The sequence below is a fragment of the Canis lupus genome, chromosome 8 (genome assembly GCF_048164855.1).
Source record: "Canis lupus baileyi chromosome 8, mCanLup2.hap1, whole genome shotgun sequence".
In the NCBI taxonomy this organism is placed as follows: Eukaryota; Metazoa; Chordata; class Mammalia; order Carnivora; family Canidae; genus Canis; species Canis lupus.
Window position 1 is genome coordinate 75086149 of NC_132845.1, and position 21709 is coordinate 75107857.

Below are 21709 nucleotides of genomic sequence, written 5' to 3' on the forward strand. Positions count from 1 at the left end.
TTAGATGCACACATCCTTGGCCCCGTCCCAAACTTACTGAGTCAGGATCTCTAGGTCCAGGAATCTGATTGTTAATAAGATGATTAATTTACTAAGGTGATTCATATGTACAGGAAGTATGAGATTCACTGGCATAGTGGCTAAGAGAAAGGTGTCTGACTCCAAGCGTTGATAATGACACTCCCCGTTTCCACTCACTGGCTTTATGACCTTGGGGAAATCACCTGCATCTACAAGTCTCAGTTTTCTCATATTTAAAATGGGAATCAAATGCCTATTTCACAAGGTTGTTGTAAGAACTGTGTCAGATAGCTTAGGTGTGGATATAATAGTTGTTCACAAAAAGTAGCTTGAGGAATGCAAAGGAAGGAATAATTCAACCAGAGGAACGTTGCAGATTAGGAAGGCGAGGACAATCTCTGAGGACCAGGACCTGGCCAGGGTGGTTCAAGTAGGGTGATCAACCATCCCAGTTTTCCCAGGACTGGAGGGTGTCCTAGGGTGTGGGACTTTCCTGGGCAAACTGGGACAGTCATTCACCCTAACAAGAGAGCAGAAGAAGGGAGTCCTGTTATGCATGAGGCTTCACTTCACATTTTATCTACAACCACAAGCTTGTTCTACTGCAAAGTGATGAGGAGGAGGTGCCGATGTTTACTTGGAGTTCTGGTTGTGTCTCAGCTTTGTGCTGATAGGTGGGGCCTATCTCAAATCACATCACCTACTCAACCCAGGACGCTAAGGGAAAGGATAAAATACTACTGCTTTTAGTTGTAGTGGTCACTACTGGTACCTATCCAACAGCCAACTTCCTTGTCTGCTTCCCCCGATCAGGTCTCTCTTGCAGAAAGTTTGGCCAGCCGCCCTTATTTTGACCAATGCAACACAATATAAAATCTTTCAGCAGACTTCCAAGTAGGATATCTTTTCTTGACAGGAAGAGAGACGTGTGAGCAGAGCTTTTTTCCTTACATCTGTCTTTTGGATGGTTATGCAAGGATGTGATGCCTGAAGCTGCAGCAGCTATTTGGCTACCACAAGGAGAAAGTCTAGAGAATGCAGAGATGTTTGACTCAGTACTCTGGCATTGTAAAGCTGCTTAGCCATCTCTGAAGCCTCCTCTCTGTAGACTTTTTGCGAATTAAACAATTATACTATGGCTTAAGCCTCCATCTTGTATTGTATTACTTGCAGCTGAAGGCATTCCTAACTGATTCATTAATGCATGCATGAGGGGGCCTGCCCTCCCACAGACTGCTCCAGTCTGATGGGATCTGCTTCGATCATCCTACACCTGACCATTGGACTCTGCAGCCTCTGACTGCCCAGGCCTGGGGCAGGGCAGACCAAGCATATGAGAGGAGCCAGAGCATTCATCCACTCTTGGTAGACTCTGACTGACCCCAAGTGATTCCTGCCAGCCCTTCCCTGAGACGGGCTGCAGTTCTGGTCCTTCCTCAAGGAGGCGGCGGGGTGGGGAGTATGGCTGGGAAATCCCCACTGCCCATGCCTCAGATAAGACGATTCATGTGTCCATATTTAATCCAACTTTGAATTGTGTCCTCAGCTGGGGCCCCTACCTATCTCCCCACCTTCTCCTGACCCCCTTTATCCACCTTCCTGCCCTGTCTACACTTGAGCCATAGTTACCTACTTCTTAACTCTTCACCAACATGCTGCTTCCTGGCCTCTACTACCCCTTCCCATGTGCCTCCCTGTCCTCAGCTCCTCCACCTTGTGCATGACACATGTACCTGACACACTCATCCTTCAAGGCTCTGTGTGAGCATCACCTCCTCCCCAAATTTTCCCTGGGTCTCCCGGGTCAGGTTTGAGCCTCTTTCATGTGCTTACCTTCCAGAGGAAGATACCTCTCTGGTCAGAGCCTCACCTCTTCTACTGGGAAAGTGCATTGCCCTCCCTGCCTCTCCAGTCATGTGGTTCTGGAGGAACCAGTACCTAGTCTAGAGTTCTTCCCTGTCAGGCCAATCAGAGCCCTCCTAGTCATTTTTATTCTAAGACGAGAGCAGAGAGTGTGGCTCACCTGCTGCAGGGGAAAATGAGGCAGAGAAGCAGAGCCAGAGATGGAACGAGAGAGTCTCCGGATATTATGACTGGCCTCATAGCCAGTACTGCCTGGTATTGGCCTTAACCCTGCCCTTCAAGGTTGTGAACCAGTAGATTGTCCTTGGGGCTTAAACTAGGTTGAGGCATGATTTGGTCTCTTGGAATAGGAAAAGTTCTGACTAATACATCCCCATCGTAGTGTACATCCCTTATTCCCTTGTGTGTCCTTCTGGCCAGATTGGGAATTCCTGGAGATCAGGGGCTGGTGTGCACAGACACTCATTAAATGTTTTTGAATGAATGAGTGAGTGAGTGAATGACTGAAGAGGCGAACTAGACCTGAGTTTGCCTCACACACCTTGGACTTCTGCTATTAGAATCAACTGATTGACTTTCCTCCTGAGGCTGGCCCAGCTCCATTGTCTCTATTTCCAGCACCTGACTTAGCTCCCAACTCATTCACAGAGTCCACAGCAAGCTCTGCAGTCAAGGCTGAACTATTTATAATAGCACATCATCCTGCGCTAGTTGTGCTTCAAGCTCTGGGAATAAGCCTTAAAAATCAAAATACAAAAATTCAACCACCTAGCAAATGCTTGGGGGCTTCTCCACAATAGTCTGTGTTTTAGTGACAAGGAGCTCACCACCTGATACGACAGTTCTGCTGTCTTCAGAAGGTTCCTTGCTTTTAAGTAGTTCATCCTTATAGTAAGATGAAAACTTGGACACTAATTTCTCCTCTTTGGTCCTAGTTCTTTTCTCTGGGTTTTACATTTTCCATGCCTTTCTAACCCAAACATCCATGGTTTAACACCATGAGAATTTTTCATTCCTGAACGTGCTTTTCTTTGTCTATATCCATCTTAAAATGACGCTCACTTTTGCCACCGCTCCCATCCCAGTGCAAGTCATCATCAGTTTACTGTGGGATATAATTTTGCTATAGACTTCCCTCCCCTCCCCCAGTATTTCCTTTATTCCTATGACCTTTTCTTTTTTCTTTTATTTATTTATTATTATTTTTTATTGAAGTTTGATTTGCCAACATATAATATAACACCCAGTGCTCATCCCAAGTGCCCTCCTCAGTGCCCATCACCCAGCTACCTTATCCCCTGCCCTTCCACTATCTTTTGTTCATTTCCCAGAGTTAGGAGTCTCTCATGGTTTGTCTCCCTCTCTAATTTTTCCCACTTATTTTCCCTCCTTTCCCTTATAATCCCTTTCACTATTTCTTATACTCCCCATATGAGTGAGACCGTATGATGATTGTCCTTGATTGACTTACTTCCTTTTTTTAGTAACATAGTTACATCCAAGGCCTCCATTACCCCAGGGCAAGATTCCCATGGGAACAGAATTTAGTCCAATACTCTGTGATGGGCAAAAAAATTGCAGACAACAGGATTCTCACCTCCTTCGTTCTAGAATCTATGCTTTTGTTAATGCAGTCTCAGGTCAGTTTTTGCCTTCATTTATCCATTTGTGGAGACCTCATTCCACGTGAAGGAGTACACAGAGGGAAGAAAAAGATGGAGGAGGAAGAGGGAGAGAAGTCTGTGCCACAGGAAGGGGAGAGGTGAACATGTCACAGATGCATCCTTTAATGTGGGCACGAGGTGGAGTCTTTGCAGTGTTCGTGACACAGAGCTCTCCAGGTGATAGTTGTGAATGTTTTCTTCGTGTGAGCCCAGATTTTCTAACACGTGCTGACAGGCTTCCTAATGGCAGCTCATGGCAGTGAATTGGGTAACAGGAATTTGACAGCAAACAGATAACCCAGACTAAGACTTGATTCCTAGTGACAGACTGAGAGTCACCAGAGAGAACCTTTAGGAGGGAAAACAAATTCAGAAAAATGCCGGCCAGCTGCCTCCCAGGGAGGCTGCCAGGGAATGGCCCCCGCCACTGCATGGCAGGCGGCCTTCAGGGTACCCCCAGTCTCCCTCTCTGCTCCTGTGGGGCTTCTATCCCCCCTTCCCCAGGCCAAGCTACCATCAGCTTGGTGGGATTTTGGTTTCCTATTCTTCTGTGACCTGCACCGTTTAGAGAACTAGACAGGAGTCCCAGCAGAAGACAGCAAATGAGCTTGGTGTGAGACATGTAGATTTAGAAGCATATGCAGCCAGTTTTCCTCTAAGTCAGAAGAGAGAGAGAGTGAGGGTGGAAAGTGGGGGTGTGACGGGGGTGGGGAAGATGGGCTCGGGATGAGAGTCAGCATGCCGACGTAGCACCTCACCTGTGGACCGCTGGCCTGGCTTTTCCTCCAGCTGGGACACCCTCTCCCCCTGCCCTGGGAGCCTGGAGGGGGTGGGTAGGCCCACAGACATTTAGAAAGGTGGTGGGAAGGAAAACCACCCATCTCAACTCAAAACCTTCTCCCTGGATGGCACAATTGGAACGCATTACTCTCTCTGTGTGAGGGACTACTAGTTGTCTGATTCTGGCTATTTAATCTGTCCACTGCTTCTGTCTCTTGTCCACCGTTTCACCAGGCTACCTCTTGAGTGGTCTTTGAAAAGCACAACTCTATAGAGGGCATGTCTAAAACTCTGCAGTTGTCCCCATTTCCTGGAGGCCCAGTCCCAGCTCCTACACAGGGAGGAAGGTTTGGCTGCTGGCTGCCTCTGTAGCCCACACTCTCACTACTCCTGCTAACAACCAGCTTTTCAGCCCAGCTGAACAGGAGTTGCCCACACCTTGGCCCTGGACTCCGGACCTTTGCGCATGCTTCTCTCAACACCTGGATCACCTTCTCCCTTCTTCCCCATTCTGATCATCTACTATCAAGGCAACCATCCCAATGCTAAGTGGCTTAAAGCCACAGTAGTCATTTACTTTGCTCAAGAACCTGCAATCTGGGGAGAGCTCAGCGTGGATGGCTCATCTTTGCTCTGTGTGGTATGCCCTGGGGTGGCTCGGTTGGGGCCGGAGGAATCACTTTCAAGACGGTGCACTCACGTGGCTGGCAGGCTGTGGCCACTCACTCAGGGCTAAGGGCCAGGGCCTCATTCTCTGGGCTGCTCGGGTTGTTTCTCAACATGGTGGCTGAGTTCTCAGAGCAATAGTTCCCAGAGCACTGGGCAGAAGCTGTATTTGTTTCATGGCTTACACTCCAAAGTCACCTAGCATTACTTAAACTCTAGTTGCAAGCCTACTAGATTTAAGGGGAGGGGTGCAGACCAGATCTCCAGGAAGTATGAGTGTCAGAGCTGCATTACAAGAAACATGTGTAGGACGGGAGGTAATGCAGCCGTTTTTTGGAAAATAAAATCTCCAGCTTCTTTCTCTAGATTCTGTGACTCATACTGGCCATGAGAATTCAGCTTAAACATCTCTTTCTCAGGGAGGTCTGTGATCTCACCTAAAAAGGATTGGGTCATCTTTTTGTGGGCTATCTTGACACCCTGTACTTGCCCTATTAGGATACTTGTCCCACTCTGAGCGATCATGTGATTTCTGTCTTTCCCACTAGACTATCCCTACATGCTGGCTCATTCTCTTGCTTCTCTCTCATTGTTTGGAAAAGAAAATTCATTTATTAGACACTGGCATGTGCCAAGCCCTGTGCATTACTGAATGCATTATTTCGAGTCCTTGGAACGACTCTGAAAGGTATTATTTCCTTTATTTTATATGTGAGTGGAGACTCTGAAAATACACAGCTAGTAAGCTGGCAGAGCTAGAGTTCAAATCGGGTTATCTAGTTGTGAAGGCCTGTGACAATTTCATTATCTTTTCTTGCCTCCCGTGTTGGTTTATGGTACATTTTTGGAGGGACTGCTAATTGAGATTTAATATTTTCCCATATGTTTTTAGACAATTATATTTCCTTTTATTTATTTATTTATTTATTTATTTATTTTTTATTTATTTATGATAGTCACACAGAGAGAGAGAGAGAGAGAGGCAGAGACATAGGCAGAGGGAGAAGCAGGCTCCATGCACCGGGAGCCCGACGTGGGATTCGATCCCGGGTCTCCAGGATCGCGCCCTGGGCCAAAGGCAGGCGCTAAACCACTGCGCCACCCAGGGATCCCTTATATTTCCTTTTATGTGAGTTCTTTGCTTGTGCCTTTTATCCACATGCCTTTTTTAAACTTCTTGCTACAAGTTCCATATAGAGCAAATTATTTTCATTGTTGTATTTACCTTTTGATCTTATTCAGTTTTAGGCATGCAATGGTTTTATATTTTTACATGCTCAAACCCAAATGTGTCCTTTTGTGACTTCCTTTATCACTTCTCGAAAATCTTTTTTTCTAGTGAAATATATTAAAATATATTATATATATTTATATATAAAAGAGTAGGCATAGAATGTATCCCACTCTTGAATGTAGCTATCAATTATTATTATTTTTTAAAAAGGTATCAATTAAACCAACAGCCATGTGTGATGAACAATGCTGCTACGGGGTTTCTGATGCACGTCTTGTCATGCATGTGCATAGCAGCATCCCTCAGGTGTATATATATCCATCACCCAGGTGAGGAAAGAAAGTCCTAACCACACCTGAGAAGCCCCCGGATTCTCCTTCTCCAAGAAGGAGAGCCCCATTCCTACCCCTGCTGGCTGGAGGCAATCACAATCCTAACTCTGTGTTCATCATTTCCTTCGGTGTCCTCATGGTTTTGCTCTCTAGCTATCTACCATTAAACAATCCACTGTGTAGCTTTGGCCATTTTTCATCTTAATTTCTGACATTTGCTTCTTTGATTTGACATTATGTTTTTGTGATTGACTTGTGTATGCTGAGAAGGAAAGGGCAGTTCATTCATCCAGCGTTGTAGAGCATCACAGCGCACAAACACACCACCGTGGACCATCCACTTATGGCTGATGGGCATTTGGGTGTTTTCCAACTTTTGGCTGTTAAGATTAATGCCGCTGTGAACTTTCTTCCACGGGTCTCCTTATGCACATGTATAAAGTGTCCCTATGATGTGTGTCCCTGGGGGTGGCACTGCTGGGTCATACAGAGCGTACACACGCTCAGCTTACTAACTAGCGTGGGCTTTGATCCAGGGTGGTTGTAGGAATGTACACTCACCAGCAGCAAAGTAACTCAGCAACGCTGCACACCATTACCAACGCTTGGTATTATTTCAGTTGAACTTTTATGCAGTCTGGTTGGTATGAAATGTTTATCTTGTCAATATGTTAAAATTGTTCAAATTGCTGATGTTTTATCAATTCCTGACAGAATTGTGTTAAAATACTCCGATATTGTGGATTTGTCAATTTCTCCTTACAGAGTTTTTTTTTCCTTGAAGTAATTTGAGGCTCTTTGGTCTATGAAAGTTTAAAATTGCCATATCTTGTTAGTGAATTGAACCTTTCTTTGTTCCTTAGTGACCCTTTTATCTCTATTAATGATTTTGCCTCAAATCCTGTTTTAAATGATATTAATGTGGTTCCTTTCACTTAGCCTCGGGTTAGTATTTGCCTGATATATCTTTTTGTCTGATCTTTTGAATTTTATTCTGTGTGCTTATGTTTTAAGTGTGCTTCTTGTAATTAATTTTATCATAGCCAACTTCTACTATCCAGTTCACACCCTGTGGGAGGGGTCCCCCCCCCCCCCCCGCCGACATCATTCAATGACAGAACAGCTGTTCACCTCTGGATCCCTCGAGCCTGACACCTGTTCATCTCTGGATCCCTCGAGCCTGAGACGAAGTTGGGGCTCAAATGTTTGATGTATGAATGAGTGAGGGTATAATGTGAATTGCACAGTATAGATAAGTACAAAAGTATTCTCTTTCTGACAAAGGTGTTCTTTTGTAACAAAAATTATTTCTTCCCAAAGCAAACTGAGGCACAAGACTTTCCTTAAAATACATACATTGTTATTGATCATACCTACAGCTTCCATAGTGTAGAAACAGGACATCTGCTTCTTTGTGATGGCACCAAATGACAAGATAGGTTCTGGCTGTAGTAGGGGCAGTGGCACCCACCTCCCTACCTCTCTTCCTATGGCAGCCAGTATCTGTTCTTGCAAATGCTCCAACTCTGGTCTCTTTGATTTGCCCTTGAGGAATCTGGAGCATTCGCCAGGCACATCTGAGGTGAGGAGAGAGAACTTAAGCTATCGCAGAGGCGTGCTGGTAGCTTTTGCTTACACTCAACCTTACCAGTCAGCTCTGAGAACTGACAAGAGCCAGGGCTGCCTGGTGAGGACTCAGGCCTTCAGGTGCCAAGATCCACGATGGGATTTGTTTTTATCTTTCTCTGTGCCTTAGGAACAGTCGTTGACCCCTGGGCGTCTGGAAAGGAGAAGGTGGGACCTTGAGCTTTATGCTGTCTGGCTCGGAAAGGCCATGCTTTCTAGGCACTTTAGGCTTTTCGTGTGGCTTGGTTAATGAGGGTAGAGAAAGTACTGGTGGCGCCACTCGAGTCTTCGTGGAGAAGTTCTTGTAGCAAGATAGACAAAGACCTCAGAAGTCAGGGCTTCATCAGATCATTTCCGTTGTGAGTCATGCACTGCAATGGCCCTGGTTGGCTCTCCTCCTCTGCTCTTGTGAGAAGGTCAAGGACTCCCGAGACAGCTGATTTGCATGAGAGTTACTTCTCCTTCCAAAGGTCACAGGCTCTCCATCCTCCCAAGGTAGAGTTCAGCAGCAGAATGTCATAAAGAGAAAGGAGATACACCCCCTCTTCTTGGTGTCTCTTATGTTAAACATTTTCTATATTAAAATTTAAAATTAAGCTACCAGAGCAACTCTGAGGGTCAGCCAAGACAAGATGCTATTACTTGGCCCCAATTTCTTGTTCAACGCCCCAAGTGATGTGGCTGCTGAGATCAGCATATCCTTGAGCCAAAGACCATCTGGACGTTCTCCCCTTAGAGCTTCACAGCCGGCCTGGGCCTGCGTGTCATGTGCATGCTCAGTGCAGTAAGGAGGCCAGCAGTGCTGTTGGATCTGTATCTTGAATTTCCCTAAAGGATGGGGGTGAACCAAGGGACCCCTAAGTAGGGAAAGTAGCTCAACAGTCTCGCCTCAAATTGCTCTTCTTTTTTTTAGTTGCTAAAAAAATTGTAGTGGACCCTTGAGGCAAAGTGGATAAGAGAGGTGTAGACTGGGATGGTGGGGGATAGGGTGGCGGTGTCTTTCTTCAGTGGTCTGAAAGCTTGGTTCCTTCCCCACTGAGAGGCTAGGGGTATGGGAAGAGGCCAGCAGGAGAATCATGTCTGAGGGCTCTTTCTCCAGAGGAAGCTGATGTGGGTGCTGAGGCTGCATAGGAGCATTTGCATGGAGAGACATAGAGTGTCAACCCTCAGAGGCCTCTGAAATCACAGCAGAATTACCATCCACAGGGCTGCCCTCCTCTGGCTTTCAGACCCCACAGTCTCCTGGTTCCCTTCCACCTCCCTGGCTTCTCCTCCTTGGCCAGGCAAATGGCTTCTCCTGCATGGATGGACCTCCAGGTACGGGAGGCTCTGTGCTCAGACTGGCCATTCTTGTCTTTGCCTCTTTCCCTGGAGATGACATCTTTTCCCTGGGCTGAATACGACTGATGGGCTGATGATGCTCAAATACGTATTTCTGGGTGTACCCAGAGCTCTGGGCTTCCTACTTGACGTCTCCTCGGACAGGCATCTAATTTAATAAGTGTCAAGTGGAGATCTTGGCACCCACCCAGACTCACTCCCTCTGTCCCTTGCTTTCCCTTCTCCATGGAGGGCAACATTATCTACCCAGAGGCTCATGCTAGAACTCCATTTTATTGCTCTTCCTCACCCCTGACCATCTGTCCACCCTCCTGACCACCATCTTCCTCCCTTACCTGGATCCTGTGTCTATCTCCAAGCTGGTCTCCCTGAGCCCTCTTTTAACTGTCCATTTCTCGTTCTGCACAGAAGCCAGGGTGATTTCAAAATAGAGAGTAGGACATGTGGTCCCTTGTTTTAAACCCTCGATGATTTTCCCATCTAATGAAAATGAGTCATCTGCCTTTGGAGCAGGGATAAGATGTGAAGACAAGATGTAGCCCTTTGGGTCTGGGTTCTGACAAAGGCTAATGAGGACACAGTCGAGTGGTCCCAGACTCACAAACATGACCGCGTTTCAAGAAGAAGGGCAGAACTCTGTTAGCCAGGATTTTTCTCTACCAGCACCACTTGCTTCATGCTTTCCTGGAGGCAGATCCCTCTCCCTGGGGTCTTGTGGTCTATCTCTGGTTATAGTGATAGGAAGTGAGTGAGGCATGACCAAAAAATCCTCTCAGCTACTGGCTACACTGAATTTTGTAAAGGAAGGTACCCAACCAAGCTCCACCAGTCTGAATCTCTCTCCTGGAAATCTGAAATTTGAACAGAGACATAAATTAATGGAAAGAGGGAGTAGGAGTCCTTTCATGATGGCATCCTAGAGAGAGGGTCCATGGATTTCTGCTGCTGAGATTCCCAGAGCTGTTCTGGTTGCCATGTTTGCCAAGACTTTGTTGTTCTGCACACGCTTCCATGGCATGAGCTGCCCTGGTATCTTTCCAAAAGAGCTCTATTTTTGTACTGCTTAGCTAGGCTTTAGCTCTGCTGCAACAGGGGTTGCAAAGATGTGAACCTGCAGACTGCAGAGGGCTGTGCTGAGCTCTAGAACACATGCCACACACGGAGGGCACAGGAACCATATTGCCCCCTCCTTGCTCCTGGAGCACCAAACAGAGGAGACACTGGTTCTGGCCAGGCACCGTGAGTTCTCACCAGGAGCAGCCTATGGGGGGGAGGGGCGGCGCAAAGGATAAAGGAGCCTTGTGTCTGTGTCAGTTAGGGAACTCCTCACCGGAGAGTAACAGAAGACAAAGGTATTTGACCTGATCTCCCACCACAAAAGTCTGGAAGTAGGTAGTTGTGGTGCTGGATCTGAACCTCTGGGATTCTCACACAGATTTTCATGATCGCATGATGGTGGCTGTGGCTCTGAGCATCACTTACCAGACACAAGAAAAAATAGGTGGTCGCTAAGATGCCAAAAGTAAGAATTGTTCTCATGAGCCTCCTCCTTTCTATGAGACTCTTCCCCACAACCCCTAGCTTACTTCCGCATTGGCTAGAACCGTATTTGCAGGTCACCTTTAGCTCCAGGGGCAGGTGGAAATACAGATAACTCAACATTATCTCTATGACTCTTTGCCTTTCGGGATTTGCTCCCCTGAGACTGATACAATGCTGTCCAAATGAATCATGTTTAGCAAAGGAGGAAGGGGAACCGCGGTTGGCTGGGCCATTAACTTTGCCTACAGTGGCCCTATTAGATTCTCAATGTTACCGCCAGGGAGCAGATGAATAACTATGGCCTCCTTATAAGCCTTCATCCAAAGCAAGTGGGTGGTGTATTAGTCAGAGCACTCCAGAGAAGCAGAATCAACACACACACACACACACACACACACACACACACACACACATAAAGGTATTTATAATGAGGAATTGGCTTACATAATTATGGAGGCTGACAAGTCCTAAGATCCGTCATCTACAAGCTGGAGAACCCAGGAAAGCTGGTGGTGTAGTTTAGCTCGAGTCCAAATGCCTGAGGACCAGGGAGGCTGATGGTGTTAAGTCTGAGTCTGAGCTCAGGAGCTGAAAGGGTGCATGAGATGGGAGAGAGAGCCACCTGGCTAGAGGAAGGAGGGGGGTTCCTCTGAGCATGCCGAGCACAGGAGAGTTGGCAGTAAGAGGCTCTGGAGCACTGTGGAGTACAAGAGAACTCTCCAGGAGAGAGAAAAGAGCATGCAACAAGTATAGCTGAGGTCAGTGTTTGCATCCTCTTCAACGTTTCTCAAGAGACGCTGGCGAGAGATGAGAATTGCTCATTTATTTATTTTGAGGAGAGTTGCTTTGTCAAAACTCTGGGACTACACACACAATTCTCAGAATGGGATTCTATGCAGAGCCTGGTGAGAGGAGGCTTCCAGGTCTGACCTTCACAGAGTGCTCCGAGCCTGGAAGGTAGAGCCCTCGGTGGGCACAGATGTGCTAACTGGGGGATTGTGGGAACACAGGTGCGCCACACCTGCTCTTTTGCCTCTGCCTGCATTAGCAGTGTTCTCTTTAGTGGGAGAAGTCCTTCCCGCCAGGGAGCACAAGCGAAAGGTAGACAGTGAGCTGACTGTGGCTATTATTTGGGGGGATATTTTTAACATTCTATTTTAAAAGTTAACGTGTTGTAAAATTGCTCCTCCCCACATCCCAGTGTAAAGTTTTTTGAGCTTTAGCATGTGTTTAGATTCACGTAACCAAATGCAGTCAGGATACAGGACTGTTCCGTCAATCCAGAAAATTCTCTCATGCTACCTGTTGGTTGTCAGCTTGCTCCCACCTCAACCCCTTCACCACTACAGATTATTTTCCATCACTGTAGCTTTGTCTTTTCAAGAATGTCCTGTAAATGGGATCATACAATGTCTTTTGTTTTGGCTTCTTTCACTCTGTGTGTAAGTGAATCTTTTAAGACTGGCTTCTTTTTTATCTTTTTTTTTTTTTAGTATAGTTGACATACCATGTTACATTAGTTTCAGCTGTACAACTTAGTGATTTGACATGTTTACACATTATGCTATGTTCACCACAAGTATAGCTACCATCTGTCCTATTATGTCATTATTACACTCTCACCGACTGTATTTCTTATGCCCTGACTTTTATTCCTGTGACTTATGCATCCCATAACTGGAAGAAGACTGGCTTCTTCTATTTAGGCTTTGAGGTTTATCCAAGCTGTCACTGTGTCAATAGCTCATTCTTCTTTATTGCTGAGTAGTATTCCTGCACCTAGAAGTACCACATTTGTTCATCTATTAATCTTTTATTCACCTGTTGAAGGACATTTGGGTTGTCTCCAGTCTTTGGTGGTAATGAATGGGGCTGCCATTGACATTCATGTATGGCTTCTTGTAAACATGGTTTCTCTTCTCCTAGAAACATTCTCAGTTGTAGTATGGTTTCTTTATAAGACACTGCCAAATGGATTTCCAGAATGGCCATACTGTTTTCCATTCCCACAAGCAAGATACAGCTCCTTTTCATTATTGTTGTTGTTAGCCATTCTAGTAGGTGCAGTGTCTCATCATGGTTTTAATGTGCATTTCCCTAACATCGAAGATGCTGAGCATCTTTTCATATGCTAATCTGACTTCCCTACATCCTCTTTGGGGAAGGGTCTGTTAAATCCTTTTGTCCATCTTTAATTAGGCTCTTAGTTTCTTACCATTGAGTTGTGAGAGTTCTTTATAATTTGTATCCAAGTCGTTTGTTGGATATGTGAGTTGCAAATCTTTTATTCCAGTCTCTAACTTGTCATTTCATTCTCTTAACAATGTCTTTTGCAGAGCAAAGATTTTAAATTTTGTAAAGTCTTTTTTCTTATACCCATCATGCTTTGGGTTAGCTTGTCTAAGAATTCATGTAGATTTTCTGTTGTATTTCTAAGTTTTACAATTCCACATTTTATATTCAGATCTGTGATCTATTGTTGTAGCTCCTTAACTTTCCCATACAAAAATATATATAAATTAATATGATTTTTTTTAGATTATTTATTTATTCATGAAAGACACATAGAGAGGCAGAGACACAGGCAGAGGGAGAAGCAGGCTCCATGCTGGGAACCCAATGCAGGACTCCATCCTGGGACCCCAGGATCACGCCCTGAGCCAAAGGCAGACACTTAACCGCTGAGCTACCCAGGCGTCCCTAAAATTGATATGATTTTGATTGATTAGAATTATGCTAACTGTAGAGATTAACTTGGGAACATTTTTACTGTGTTGAGTCTTCCAATCCATGAACATGTCATGTCTTACAATTTGTTTGGGTTTTGTTGATTTCCTCCATTGATGTTTCATGGTCAGATGCTGTATGTATTTTGTCAGCTATAAGCCTAAGCATTTCATTTTGGGGGAGTTATTGTAAATTTCATTGATTTTTAAATTCTGGTTCATTGCTGGGTATATAGAAATACAATTGATGTTTGTGGCCAATCTCCATCCTGTGACCTTGTTAAATTCTCTTGTTAGTTCTAGAAGTTCTTTTTGTGGATTCCTTGGCATTTCTATGTGGTTTATAAATAGGAAGGGCTTTTTTTTGTATGTCTTTTATTTCTTTTTTCTTTCCTTATTTCACCGACTGTGATTTCCAGTACAATGTTGAATAGAAATAGTAAGAATGGATATCCTCACCTTGTTCCTGATTTTAGGGGGGAGAACATTGAATCTTTTCCTAGTCCGTGTTATGTTAACTGTAGGGTTTTTGTTTTTTTTGTTTTAAATAGATAGCCTTCTTAGGTTGACAAAGTTGAATTATTTTTTTAAATCCTGAATGACTATAGCATTTTGTCAACTGTTTTTTCTGCGTTGATTAATATGTCCATATGTTTTTCTTTTTTCAACTCTACTCTAACCAGTGTTTGGGTGGATTTGAGCAGATATGGAAGGGAGAATAAGGAATGATAGGAAGGAGAATTTAGCAGAAGTACTGAGTTAGAAGTGGCTATGAGAAATACAAGCTTGCGCCTCCACTGAAGAACTCTGATATATTGGGAAGATATTGGACCTATATGTGGGATGAGGTTCAACTCTTTTTATCAAAATCCTAGAGGGGGCAGCCCGGGTGGCTCAGAGGTTTAGCGCCACCTTCAGCCCAGGGCCTGATCCTGGAGACCCGGGATCGAGTCCAACGTCAGGCTCCCTGCATGGAGCCTGCTTCTCCCTCTGCCTGTATCTCTGCCTTTCTCTCTCTCTGTGTGTCTCTCATGAATAAATAAATAAAATCTTTTTAAAAAATCCTAAAGGATAAGGTGGTTTCAGAAGTCTGGACACCTGGGCCAGAAGACTTCTAGGATGAACATGTCTCTACTCTCGTGTGAACCACTTGTATACAAATTCATTCGTGTGCTTTATAAGATTTCTAAGTCATCACCCAGGGCAGTGCCTGGCATATGGCAGGGGCTTTACACACTCTGTTCTGATGAATGACCAAGTGAATGAAATGTCATAGACTAGACAGTATAACATTATGATTACCAGCATAGGTTGGGAGTCAGATTGCCTGGATTGGAACCATGACTTTACCATTGTAGACACTGAAGTGTAGCAAATGACTAAATCTCTTTGTGCTTCAGTCCCCCTTATCTCTAAAATGGGCATAATAAAGGTATCTATCATGTAGGGCTTAGAAAACTGCCCAGCCCATGGTAAATGCAATATGTCTTACTATTATTATTATTTTATTTTCTTGGAATTAGAGTGCTGACTTTTTTTTATTACATCTCTACCATTCTTTTGTCTTTTTTTCTTCTTTCCTTCCTTCCTTTACCTCTCACTTCCTCCCTATTTCTTTCCCTCCCTTCTCTTTCTTTCTTTCTTTCTTTCTTTCTTTCTTTCTTTCTTTCTTTCTTCTTCTTTCTTTCATTTCTTCTGAAAGTGAAGCTTTAAGATACTTTCTCATAGCAGAGACATAGAATTGGAAGCAACTTTAGAGTTGATCTCACTTAAGCTCTTTGTTTTCGGTGTGAGGGAAGGGAGACTCATAGAAGCCATGTGACCTACTCACAGTCTCCTGGGTCACAGTTGCCCAACTGGAGGTTGAGATATTCTCCTCTGGCCATAAATCAGTTGCTCAACACAACCTACTTGGGACCAGGGGACTTGTAGCTCTGCACATGCATTCTCCTTGGGACCTACTGCTGCCTTGGAAAGTAGAAGGGAGCACTGTCAGCAGCAAACACTGGCCACACCTCCTAGGAGAGATGCTTTGGCTCCTGGGCCTCTCCAGAGAGATCACACACACCTGGAGGCTGCCTTTGTCACCACTGGCCCCTCCTGACCACCAAAGCCATTTAGTTATCTTTTCTGCGAAGGCCTGAGACAGCAGCCCTGAAAACCACCACAATCTGCCTTGTCCTGACTAGAATATTCTCTGTGTTCGTGCCCATAAATATTTCAGGCCATGTTGCTTAGTTATTAATGGAGTGAAATGAAAGAGAATTCTTTAACCTCTCTTCTCCACAGATTGAAAACAAGAGCCCGTATTTGAGAGGCTGAAGTGACAGGTTTGGGGAGATTTTGGTGCTTGTGTGTGTGTGGGAAGGTGCTGCAAATGGACTTGCCCTGTCTTGTATTTATTGTGAAAAAGAAGCCATTCACCCCTTGTTCCAAAACACTCCAGAGCCGTCTTCTGCTCCCTGCTTCTTTGAGACTGTGTGCCCCTGGTAGGGGGTGGATGTTGTCTTGTGATATCTATCCACACTCTTCTATGGAGCAGATATTCAACATGCACATGGGGAACAAGGTCAACAGCAAGGACTGCCTTCTGTAGAGTGAGCCAGGGGAGCCCTCCGGAGGTCAGTGGCCTGTCAGACCCTCTCAGACCACATCACTGTTGCCTGAAAGGCTAGCTGCTACGCAGGTGTTTGGCTTCCTGCCTGCCCCCTTTTCCTTTCTCATAGCTAAAGAAGAGGCATTTCACAGAGCGGCCCAGGGTGACAGCTTCTCCATCATTTAAACCCCCTATGGGTTGGAAGAGCAAGGAAGAACTGGCTTTTTTCTAGGAGAGGAAGCAGGGGCAATGGTTTATCTTGCTGTTCCTTTTCATTTGGAACATAATACACCCCAGAAAGCTTAGACCCCACGCTGAAGAAACCAATTACATTGCACAGCATTTTTAGTGCTCTGAGTCTCAGAGCAAAAGAAATAGGTGAGACATTGTCGTCATGGTAGCTAGTCGCAAATTGTCTCCTAAAATAGTATCTGTGCTTGGTAAGAAGGGGCTTAATGCTTCCAGACTGGTAGGAAATACACGCATTCACCAGGCACGTACACACACTCTCACAGGGGCCACTGCATCACCCTGCTGTGCTAGAATTTCCTTTGGGGACCTAGTGAACCAGAAGCCCCCAGCAACAGACCACAACTGAAGGGATTTAAGCTCTAGCATTCCTGTTCTTGTCTCTTTGGTTCATTAACAAATTTGTATTGAGCACTTACTATGTGCCAGGTACTGATCTAGGCACTGGAATTGCAGTAGTGAAAAAGACAGATGAGAGCCTTATGTTCTAGTGGTGATGATGGACCTTCCATATGAGGCAAAGAACTAACTTCGTTTAGTGAAGATCAAGTAGAGATGAGGTGGGGAGACATGCTTTATATTGAGTAGCTAGCAAAGGCCTCTTTGAGACCTGAGACATGAGAATGACGTAGGCATTTGAAGCCCTTGAATACTAGTAGATGCACCTTCTCTCTTCTTGGTGGAGCATCACGACCTGGCTTCTCTCTCCCCCTTTCCTCACCGCACCTCAACTCTGATCTGGATAGCAGTTGGGAAGAACCAACCAGGCACCCCTAACTCTTCTGTCTCCTGCCTTCTACTTTTTCTCCTCCCCTTTCTGTCTGGGGAGCAGCTGCCCTCGGGGGTAGGACTTTGCCTTTGTTCCTGCATGTCCTGGGTCTTAACACTGGTGAGGCTTGGGTCAGACGGTGGAGAGGTTGCACTGGGTCTGGAGTACTGTTTGTAGGCCATTCAGCATTCACATTAAGCTACCCTCTCCACCCTCAACTTTCTTAGTCGTAAAAGGGACATATTGATCTTCTTTTGCCATAGCTTTGTCTTATTTCTCTGTTTGTTCAGACTCAAGTTTAAAAAAAGGAGTACTTTTATTGTGCCCGTCCCCAGACCTCAACTTTGGGGAAGGAGGCTTCAGATGAAGAAAAGAGAAAGTTCAAAAGTTCTGGGACAGCATGAAATGAAGCACCTTTCAAGACCAAAAAAGGAGTGAATGGAGCCAGAACAGGGTGGTCAATTAGCAGAGTGTCAAAGAAGAATCAGAGACATGGAGCTAGATGTATGGCCTTGGAGGCCTTGGGTGGGGTTCAGGGTTTTATTTTAAGCACAATGGAGAGCCAAGAGGAGGATTTTAGGTACAGGTGGGACATGATTTGATTTCTTTTAAGCACCATAAAGCCAAACAAAATAAAAACAAGCAGGAGAATATAGCAGTTTTCTGGATGAGATGTGGTGGTGGCTTGGGGAAAGACCTTTAGTGGAGACACAAAGAGTATATATAGTTAGATTTTGTAGGTAGAGCTGGGAGGACTTATTAAGGGACTGAAAGCATTTGGGGAAGGAAGATTACAGAGGAAAATCAGGTGGGCCACCTCCTCTGGTTCATGAGGCTGAGTGCCAGAGCTAGGGCATCTAGTCAAGTGGCTCTGGAGATGCACAGGGCTTTGGTGGGTTGACCATGGCCTGGGGGACATGGGATGAAGAGCCAAGGCGTGGATATGTGGCCAGCCCTGAGAAGATGCCAAGGCTTGAGCTTTGCTTTATAGGGAGCCCTCCCAATTTTTACATTAACAAACCACCATACCTTGTCCCATTAAAGATAGCACTGTCCCAGTCTAGCAAGCTAGAAGCTCAGAATCGCCTGTCAACATCATCCTTCTTCCAGCTTCACCTTTCCTTCCACACTTGTCATCATCACTGCTCTACTGGCCTCCCAAACACCAATGTATTTGCCCCTTTCCTTTGTTGTGGCTAGCAGAAACTTTGATTTTTCCCTTAGATTCTTACAATGGCCTCCCTGTCCTCATGGACTGTTCTTTTCTGTTTTTCTCTTCTTTCTCTTCTATCTTTTAAATCAGAATGGTCTTTCTAAGATATATAGGCTGAATAACACAACTCTCCACCCAGAAAATAGTAGTGATGCTTGGTTTTGTGAAGAATAAAACAAACTCCCCAGCAGGACATTCAGTGTTCTCAATAATTCTTCAGGCTCTTCTAGTTACTATGGCTGCAAAACCAACCACCCCAAAACGCACTGGCTGAAAACAACAGCATTTATTATGCTCCTGGATCGTGTGAGTCAGGAATTCAAAAACAGCTTGGCAGAGTAATTTGTGCTTGGGGTCTGTTATGTTGCAGTCAGATGACTGTTGGAATCTTCTGAAAGCTGACCCGGGCTGGCAGATCCATTTCCAAGGTGGCTTCCTCACAGGGCTGGCCAGCTGGTGCTGACTGTCACCTAGGGGCCTCGGTTTCTATTCATGGGGCTGCTTGAGCGTCTTCACGGCATGGTAGTGGGCTTCTCCCGGAATGAATGATCCAAGAGGCCAAGTGGAAGCTTCAGTGCCTTTCATGATTTAGCCTTGGGAGCTGCGCACTTACAGCTTCTGCCCTACCTCGTCGGTCAAGGGGGTCACAAGAGTTCACCCGGGTTCAAGGAGAGGAAACAAAGTCTCCCATCTCTTGGCAGAGGAACGTCAATGTCATATTGTAAGAACAGCCAGTAGGATGGAATGTATATTGGTGCAGCCATCTTTGGAAGATACAATCTGCCGCTCGGGCTCTTCACATTTCTCCAAGCATCCTGGGCTTCACCCACTTGTCCACCCACTGGCCACATGTTTTCACAACCTTATTTCTTGTTCCCGCTGTGCCATCGAACAGAAATATCCTTACCCACTTCATCACTCTTCAAGGCTAACTCAAATAACATTTCCTGGGTGAAGCTTCCCTGATCCTTCTCGGCAGAATGAATTCTCCTCCCTTACAATCTCTCTGCATCTTGCTTACGTGTCCAGTTAGCATGTTTTCCCCTCTGCTGTCTGTGAAGTCGCTTATTTAAGGGTCTGTCTTCCCCCACAAGACTGTTAAACTCATCTTCAACCTCCATTTCCTAGCACATGATCAAGCCTAGGGGAAGTTCTGAACACTAATAATAATTACCGAATTACGCATATGTCTGAGAGGTGACCCAGGCGAGATGGCTGTGATGGCTAGGGGTGTGTGTGTGTGTGTGTGTGTGCGTGTGTATGTGTGTTTCCAGGCCATGATTCCATCGGGGGAGAGGGATGGCAGCTTCCAGTCCATCAGGCTTGCTCTGAATTTAAGTCAAGGACCTTCCACCGAGGGGATTCATCTCTGTGTGCCCAAGCCAGTGCTGGAGATCCTGTCCCTAGACAGAAGAGGCGGTGCAGAGCTCCTGGCTGGCTCTGGTGTGTAGCAGTCCTGGGGAAAGTGTTCTCAGTTACAGCTACACTCACTCAACCTCTAGTACAGCCGGGACTGCATGTCTAGGATTTCAAATTTAACACATCCGCCTCACCTCCTTCCTGTGTCAGTGAATGCCTCCTCTGCTCAGGCAGAAAAGCCCTGACTGCTCCCTAAGTCTTTTCTTCTGTTCTGTCCTCCCCTCCCCCACCACCCATCTGTAGGTCCCAGTGGCTTTATCTTTGGAATAAACCCTGAATCTGACCTCTTCTCATCCTCTGCCACTGACACGCTGGGCTGAGCCACCCTCATCTCATCTAGACAACCACAGAGGCTCCTGATTGTTCTCTCTTTTTCCATGTTTGCCTCCTCCCATTCTGGCCACCTGCACAGCAGCCTAGTGACCTTTCTGAAGGATGTGTCTGGTCACATTCTCCTGTGTGTGCACCTGTCCAAGGCCCACACGTAATCCTGGGAGTGAAATCCAAACCGCCTGTCTGGCCTGGAGGGTGCTGCATGCTGTGCCTCCTGGTCACCTCTCCAACCCTACCATCACCTCCCACACTCTTCCAGGTTCCAGCCACATTCACCTTCACCTTCACCTTCACCCTGCTTCTTGAGTTCAGCAGCCTTGTTCCCACCTCCAGGAACTTGCACTGGCAAGCATCAAGGCATCCTCTGTCTCATGATTGCCTCCTTGTCACATTTACGTCTGTGCTCAAAGGTCTCCGCTGAAAGGCCTCCTCTCCCTACCTTCTGGCCACCCTGTCCCACTGCCCAGCTCTCCTTCCTCCATAGCCCTCATTCCTGCTGGAACACAGTCATGATTAGTTTGCTTGCCCATCATGAGTTCCCCAGAAGAATGTCAAGTCCAGGAGATCAAGGCTGTGTAGATGTGTCCCATTCTGCAAGTAGGTACCCCTCTCGTCCACAGCACGCCTTGTACCAGAAGTTGTCTGGAGGAAGGCAGGTGGCAGGAAACACCTGACCATCTGCAGAAGGAGAGCAGAGAGGGGCAAAAGAAACAAACCAACAGTAAAAAGAACAAGCCGGGGAGTAGGTGAATGCCTGGTCTCTCTGCCGAGCTCCTCTGGAGGTCTAGCACTCCCAGCCTCTTCAGAAATCAGGGTGTCGTCCCCAGGACCCATTCCTTATCTTTGGTGTTTTCTCCTCATTCCACTCTCCTTGTTCCCTGGGGCCCTGGGTGCGTGGAGGCCTGACAGTCCCAGCGGGGTCCGCAGGCTGGAGAGATTACCAGGAAGGGCTGAGCTGCCCGCCCCCCAAGTATCCTGCAGCCCTTTCCAGTTCTCCCTCCCAGAGGGGCCTTGGGACTGGATCTCGGCCCAGCAGAGCTGCTCCTCTCCACTTCTCTTCCCTTTTTGGCAAGGGGATTGTTTTCGCCAAGCTGAGTGACTAGCGACCTCCTGCAGCATCCACTGGGGAAGAAATAATTAATGCCAAACACACGGAGGTTCCAATTTGCCGGCGCCAGAGTGCCATTCTCTGCATTTCCAAATGAGTTTGTTTTGCACACTTTGCAGATCTTTGGAGGAAGGCCACAAAGAATTCCTGGGTCTTTGAGCACAAGTGGCTCTTCTCCTTCGGGAGTGTGAGTGAGCCTGAGACCCTGTTTTCATCTGTGAAATGGG